This window comes from Vespula pensylvanica, chromosome 14, assembly GCF_014466175.1.
Source record: "Vespula pensylvanica isolate Volc-1 chromosome 14, ASM1446617v1, whole genome shotgun sequence".
NCBI classification, from domain to species: domain Eukaryota; kingdom Metazoa; phylum Arthropoda; class Insecta; order Hymenoptera; family Vespidae; genus Vespula; species Vespula pensylvanica.
In genome coordinates, this window is record NC_057698.1 from 1,016,291 (window position 1) to 1,023,888 (window position 7,598).

A 7,598-nucleotide genomic window follows, 5' to 3' on the forward strand; every position below is an offset into this window, starting at 1 on the left:
AAAAAAAAAAAAAAAAAAAAAAAAAAAGTAAAGAAAATAAAGAATATAAATAAATAACAAACAAAAAATAACTATCACTTTCGTTTCGGCAATTTTTTCGTCCCTCTACAATCCTACAATTTGTCGACGATCATTAAGATTAAACGATTTTAAAACTCAATGACTTATTTTCAAGACCATTTAGAGATCTCGTAACTGAGACTCGATCGATTTTATAGCAATCTTGAAAAAGAAAAGGAAGAAAGATAAAAAGGAATAAATTATTTTTAAAATCAGCTACGAACTCCTACATCTTAGGAACTACTAGTTCGAAACTTTTTTAGGTACATTCTGTGTCGATAATAATAAAAAAAAAAAAAAAAGAAAGAAAGAAAGAAAAGAAAAGAAAAAAGGAAAACTCAGAATTGATCGACGAGCATCGGAACTTGTTTCCCCGTTTCTCTTTCTTCTCTTTTTTAAATCAACATTGTCAACACGAAAGAAGAGACAGAGAGAGAGAGCGAGAGCGAGAGAGAGAGAGAGAGAGAGAGAGAGACAGAGAAAGAGAGAAAGAGAAAGAAACAGGAAAAAGAAAAGAAAAAAGAAAAGAACAGAAACGCTAGAACGGAAGATCTGCTTTTCGGTGAATGAATCGAACAATTTTCTTCAGCATTTCTTTCAAATTTCGTCGCTCGAAGCTCGCTCCCCCGGCAAGCCAATATTTATTTAACAACTTCCCATTCATCATCGTATCTTTCCTAATTTATTTGGGCATTGGAATGTCGTGAAACGTGCGTCGCCCTTCTTTATCTCTTTCTCTCTTTCTATCTCGATGGAGGACTCGACGAAGGTAGAAAAAGAAAATGAACAAGAAGAAGAAGAAGAAGAAGAAGAAGAAGAAGAAGAAGAAGAAGAAGAAGAAGAAGAGAGGAGGATCGCCTGTCCGAGCAAACAAGAATCATAAATAATTAAAGTAGCGTTTCAGTTCCTTAATCGGATTCCCTTCGAGTTGTAAGATACGATAAGTACGTATCGGCAATAAAGTTGCATCGCGTTACTTTCGGGAACCGGTCGAACGGTTGCACCCTGCACACGCCACACCAAATTTCAAATAAAAAGCTACTTTTGCCCGAACCAGCCGCTTTCCCCGTATGTAATGACGATAGAAAGAGAACTGGGAGGAAAAAAAAAAAAAAAGGAAAAGAAGAAGAAAACGAAAAAGAGAGGAAAGAAAGGAAAGTATACTAGTCGACTTTTCTTTTCTTTTCTTTTCTTTTTTTTTTCTATTTTGTTTGATTTATTTGTTTGTTTCTTCTTTCTCCTTTTGGCTTTTCTTTTCTTTTTTTTTTTTTTTTCTTTGACTCTACATCGTGGCTCAAAAATCGTCCCAAACGATTTTACGAAATCGATTGTTGATTTTTTTTCTTTCCTTTCCTTTTCTTTTTCTCTCATTCTTTTCTTTCGCCAACGAGCTAAGCTGAGAATTTAATGATTCCGAACAGAAATGTACGATTAACTTTTCGGCCCTTCGCCCATCTTCTCTTATTGCTTTTTATTTCGCACTTTTTTTGTTTGTGTTAGTAAAGAGGAATAAGAAAGACAGAAGGAAGGAAAGAAAGAAAGAAAGAAAGAAAGAAAGAAAGAGAGAAGGAGAAAAAAGATGAGAAAATATTTAAATAAAATGATCGTGTGTTTACAATGAACGTCACGTTACTTCCGCGATTTCGAGGTAAATAATTCCGTGGAATGTAATGACGTCACATCCGGAGTCTCGTTTTTCACAGCGTGCAGTCAGGAACGAGAAGAAGAAGGAAAAGAAGGAGAAGGAGGAGAAGAAGAAGAAGAAGGAGAAGAAGAAGAAGAAGAAGAAGAAGAAGAAGAAGAGAAAAGGGACAAAGAGCTCTCTCGCTGCAACTGCAATCGTATGGAGGTATTAGAAGACTCTCATGAAGTATGTGTTGCATCGATAACTGCAGCACGAACTTCTCTTCTTAAAAAACGCTTTTTCAATCGACAAAGACGACTCATAATTATTACATTCGATCGTTATTTCACGTTATGACAAAAGTTACATTTGTTATTACGTGACTCGATGAGTATTAACATATGTAATATGACGTATAGATATTATACAGGATATGTATATATTTTTTTCCTTTAAATTTCTTAGACATGATTTCTTTCAATAATTTTTCTAATCGACAGTGATTTGATCACACGACAGAAGTAAATAATATTCATGTATATATATATATATATATATACATATCGAAGATCGAATCGTTTTTGATCGGATATATCGAATTAATTCGACGAAGAATTAGTTAATATTATTTGTCGTCAACTCGTAAAGGAAATCTATTATATTTATCCCATTAATCTTTCGATAAAAGGTTATCCACCATAACGTACCGCATAAGTACTTACGTGCGCCACGATATCTAAAGGTAATCGAGGAACGGGGCGAAAATAATGCCCGATGGCGACGAAACATTTGGCGGCCGTGACTTATCACCGTGGAACATCGACTGGAATGTATCGTAATTTACGAGCAGAAAGCAAAAGAGAAAGAGAAGAAGAGAAAAAGAGAAAGAGAGATAGATAGACACAGAGAGAAAGAGAGAAAGAGACAGACTATGGAAAGGGAGACTCGACGAGTCACCCTCCAAGTTCCTCTCTCTCTCTCTTTCTCTCTCTCTCTTTTGTTCTTCGTGCGAAAACGCTTGCATGTATTCGACACTCCACCCACGCCTTTCTTCACGCCATATTATTGTTACTTTTCGAATGGAAAACTCTACCGTCATATGGGAGACCATTAACGATTCCCTCGACACCATTAAATTCACTCGGATAGTAGGGTTTTCTCTCTTTTCTCTCTCTCTCTCTTTCTTTTTTTTTTCCTCGACAGGACTTGCTGAAACAATTCCAATTAACGCCCCATCGAACTTGACGCATCCCAATTAGCCTTTATTTTTTGTTCTTCCCAATTAGTGAATTTTATCGACCTTTAGATATCCCTTTTCCTTCGAATTTATATCCGAGTACATCGGACAATTTTTGATCGTGTAATCATTCGATTTTTATTATAAAAAAAATCATTTGTATGTGTGTGTGTGTGTGTGTGTGTATAAATATTTGATTAACAAAGATAAAAGAGATAAAAAAGCATGCAAGGTTGATAAAAAAAAAAAAAAAAGAAAGAAAGAAAGAAAAGAGAAAGAAAAATGACGGAATAATGAACGTAATAAAATTAAAGGCTAATTAATGGAAAAGATAAAAGTATAAATTTAAAGCAAACATTAAATACTTCATTTGCCAAATGATCTCGATTGTCGAAATGATCAACAAAATCTTTTTAAATATTGGATTGAATTAAAAAAGGTCAATAATAACGATAATGAACCGTAATGACGTAAAGAGATAAAAATTCATGGAAATGAACAAATACGAACAAGCTTGATTTGTTTTTTCTTTCTTTCTTTCTTTCTTTCTTTCTTCTTTTCTTTCCTTTTTTTCCAACACTAAAACGACCCCGTTATTAAATAATTTGACAGAAGAAATTCGAACGAAGAAAATTATGAAAGATTAACTTAATTTTGTTTACCAATCGTAAACCGCACATTCGGTTTGCATAAGAATGATCGAAGAGGAAGGCGTCATACTACTCGCAATTAGTTCGATCGATCGATCTTTTTGCAGTTGTTAGAGCCGACTCGAGACATCGTTCCTGCACACGCAACGACTCTCATACGTGTCGAGAATGAGTATGATTCAAATCGGATTAAACCACCTACCATGTGAGTGCCGCAGACGGGAGACACGTCGAATATATTGCTTTGATCGAAGTCGTGATGGAATTTTCTTGTGTGTGTGTGTGTGTGTGTGTGTGTGTGTGTTTGTGCGTATATGTTTTTCGCGCGTGTGTTTTCGTACGTATAGATCGCGACAAGATCGTCTATTAAATAAAAGAAACAGTCACGTCGATGTTACAATTATTCGAACACACGCGTGATATTATTTAATTGTAATAATTTCGTACGAATTAAAATCGATTTTAATTGTTAAAAGTGAAGAAAAAAGTTGGACAAATATCGCGCGTGTGCGTTGATCAAGAAAAGATTATCGTATATCGCAGATAATTTGTTTCTTTGAAAATTTCAATGAGATCATTTTTAAATACACATGTAATCGTATCGTGGATCGATTACGTAAATCGCAAGGAGGGAATTTATAAAAAAAATATTCAGATATCGATATTAGATCGATTAGATTTGGATTTTTAAAAAAGTATGATAAAGATCTCCATTGGATCGATCGTTGAATAGGTCCTAAGGAAATATTGATAACGCATAGAAAAATATTTACAAATAAAATCTAAAATTGCATGGAACGTTAAATAGGATCGTTAACAAATTTGATAAAAGACTCGTTGATCGAACATAACAAAAAAAAAAAAAAAAAAAAAAAAAAAAAAAAAAAAAAAAAATGTAATGAATACGTAATAACACTGGCGTTCAGAGACGAATTTAAATACTGATCGAGTATACGTACGTATTAAAAAATATAATAATGTCGTAGCAAAATCGAAAAATGAGCTAAGTGTTCGAGAGAAGAACGAAGATCGATTCGACGAGAAACGATGGCTAGGACGACGTTAAAAAAAAAAAGAAAAGAAGAAAAAGAAGAAGAAAAACACGAGCAAGGAGAAATTAAACAAGAAAAAAAAAAAGAAACGAAAAACGAAAAAATCAGAAAAAAATTACGAAAGAATCGAGAACAGCTGTTGAGTATGTAAGCGTAGGAGAACGTAATACGTTGAGTTTATGCGGACCAACGCAAAGAAGCTGATTCCACGTCGCGAGAACACGTGTCCAGACTGACAAAAATGCAGATACATTATATCTTGCTTTTTTTTGTTCATTTCTTTCTCCTCTTTCTTTCTTATTTTTTTCTATTTTCTTTTCTTTCCTTTACATATTTCGTTTTTATCTTCCTCTTTATTTTTGTTGTTTTTTTTTTTTTTTCGTTTTCTTTTTGGAGAGTAGCACGCAAAGAAAGTTTCCAAGGCTCGTACGAAAGTGCATTCTAACAAGAGAGAACGCGTTTCCGTTCTGTGATGTCGAAAGAAACTGGAGGAAAAAAAGAAAAAGAAGGAAAGAGAGAATGAAAGAAAGAAAGAAAGAAAGAAAGAGAAAAAAAAATCGAGCACGTGCACCATAAAGTACGAACATTTTTCATCTCCTTTCTTTATCTCTCTCTCTCTTTCTCTTTCTCTCTCTCTCTCTCTCCCCCCCCCCTTATTTTTTATCTCCTCGACTCTATTTCTCTTAATTTTACAAAAGATAAATCGAGAACAACGAGCTCTTACGAGTCAGTACGTTTGAATTTCTCGCGCTTTCACGATGATCTATAAAACGTCAACGTAAACCGTAAAAACATGTAAAAGTTGCTTACTATATAACAGAAAAAAAAGAAAACAACGTATATATATATATATATACATATGTATATAAACCTCTATACGCATACACATGCATGTATAAAAATATCTATGAAAAAAAAAAAAAAAACATAGATACATAAACCCATTCAAAATAAAATAAAAATAAAAATAAAAATAAAAATACAAAAGGAGAATAAGTCGAGAACGAGTCTTTCGAAATCTTAAATTTCCCGCGTTTACGTAATCCCACCCATTTCGATACAATCTCCACTTTTTCTCGCTATTATCACCCTCTAACCCTCCCCTCTCCCCACTTACTCTCCCATCTCTCGCCTCTTTCGTCTCCTTTCCCTTCCCCCACGTCGTACTATATCATAAATTTCATAAGAGACCCAAATATCAGTGCCATATAATTTATCATCATCTTTTTTTCCGAACATTTAACATGTCCTCCTTCTCCTCCACCTCTTCCTCATCCCCTCTCCTCGTTCCTTCTCCTCTTTCCTTTTTCCTCTTTATCGTAGTGAAAGCGTGTCCCCTCGCTTACGGAGAAAACTTTAATGAATGAAATCGACTTTATCTCGGGCCATACTCGAAATAAACTTTCTTGCGAGAAGGAAAGAGATTCCTAATAAAAGAAAAGAGATGGACGAACTAAGAAAGAAAGAAAGAAAGAAAGAAAGAAAGAAAGAAAGAATGAAAGAAAGAAAGAAAGAAAGAGAAAAAGAAGACGCACACACGACAGAAATAACACGCACATACGCGCGCGCACACGTAAAGAAGCGCATAAAAGAACGTATAAACTCACAGTCGGAGTCGTATCCGCCTAAGCTAGAGGGACCGTCTCTCCTTCTTTCCCTCCTTATCTCTCTCTCTTTTTCTCTTTCTGTCTCTCTATATATCTATCTCTATCCCTATCTCTATCTCTCTTTCTATGTTCAGCCGTTGTACACACTCGCTTGCATATGTGCACGAAGCGTAAGAGGAAAGGGCTATCTTGGAAGGGGATTCATTCATAAATGCTCGAGCGAAGGCGTCAATGGATGCGCCTGTGAACGAGTGAGACGCATATATAACATATATATATATATATATATATATCTTTCTTTCTCTTTTTCTCACTCACTCACTCACTCACACACTCATTTCATCTTTCTCGCGCTCGTTCTACTCTTTCTACCTTCTCTCTCTCTCTCTTTCTTGGTAGCTCTATCCTTCTTTATCCTTCTCTTACTTAACTCTTGCCTCCTGCATCTTCTTCTTCTTCTTCTTCTTCTTCTTTCTCTTCTTCTTCTTCTTCTGCGTTGAAGCGAGATCAACTTTGTATCTTCTATCTCTCTTTTTCTTTATCTTTCGTCTCTTACTCTCTTTTTTCTCTTTATATATCTCTCTCTCTCTCTCTCTTTTCTCCCACTTTGAGTTCGTGAGTTGCATAGTTCACCAGCTTCCTCTTCTCTTTCTTTCCGTTTGTGTATATGTGCACACGCGTAAATACATTTATATGCGTGCGTTCGTGAAGTTACAAATACCACGATATATATATATTTATATATATATATATTATATATGTGTGCGTGTGTGTATATATATATATATATATGCAGTCTCTGCTGCAACTCTGAAACTCGCTGGACGTTAGGAATTTCATGATGCAGGTGCAACCTCCCACCATTTTCTTTCTTTCGCTCTTAATACGTAACATCGTTTTATAAGGGTGATTGTAATTTGACGTGGGGGTGTCTTCTCCTCTTTCTCGTTTTTTAAATCTTCGACGAATTTATTTGTTCTTCCTCGTGGTTTATAGCTTTTATTTCTTTCGAGGGATTTTCTAATGTATACACGCGTACATTTCTTATGTTTTTCTTTGAAAATGTCTAAGTATGTAACGCATATGTTAGTATGATTGTTAATCCTTCTTTTACTTATACATAAATATATATATATATATATGTATGTATATACGTACGCATAATGTGCATGATTTATACAAATAATGTATTAATAAGAGGAAATGCACTGATCGTTTATTTTCTATTTATTTATTTATTTATTTATTTATTTCTTTTTAATAAAACGAGAATGAAGTCGGAGTCTTGTTTGATTAAATATTTTTTTTAATCTTAGCGTACCTATGTATACACGCGTTCCATTTGCAGCAGATGTAGCAGGTATAACA

At 34.5% G+C, this 7,598-nt stretch overlaps 2 long non-coding RNA genes across 2 annotated transcripts in view; one reads left to right on the forward strand and one right to left on the reverse strand.

The window, feature by feature from the left end:
• Nucleotides 1-7,598, reverse strand: part of LOC122634354 — a 73,530-nt gene that overhangs the window by 20,160 nt on the left and 45,772 nt on the right. The window lies entirely within an intron of this gene.
• Nucleotides 3,628-7,598, forward strand: part of LOC122634353 — an 11,854-nt gene continuing 7,883 nt past the window's right edge. Inside the window, exon 1 of the long non-coding RNA XR_006328370.1 lies at nucleotides 3,628-3,776. This is a non-coding gene — a long non-coding RNA (uncharacterized LOC122634353). The remainder of the gene's footprint in view (nucleotides 3,777-7,598) is intronic.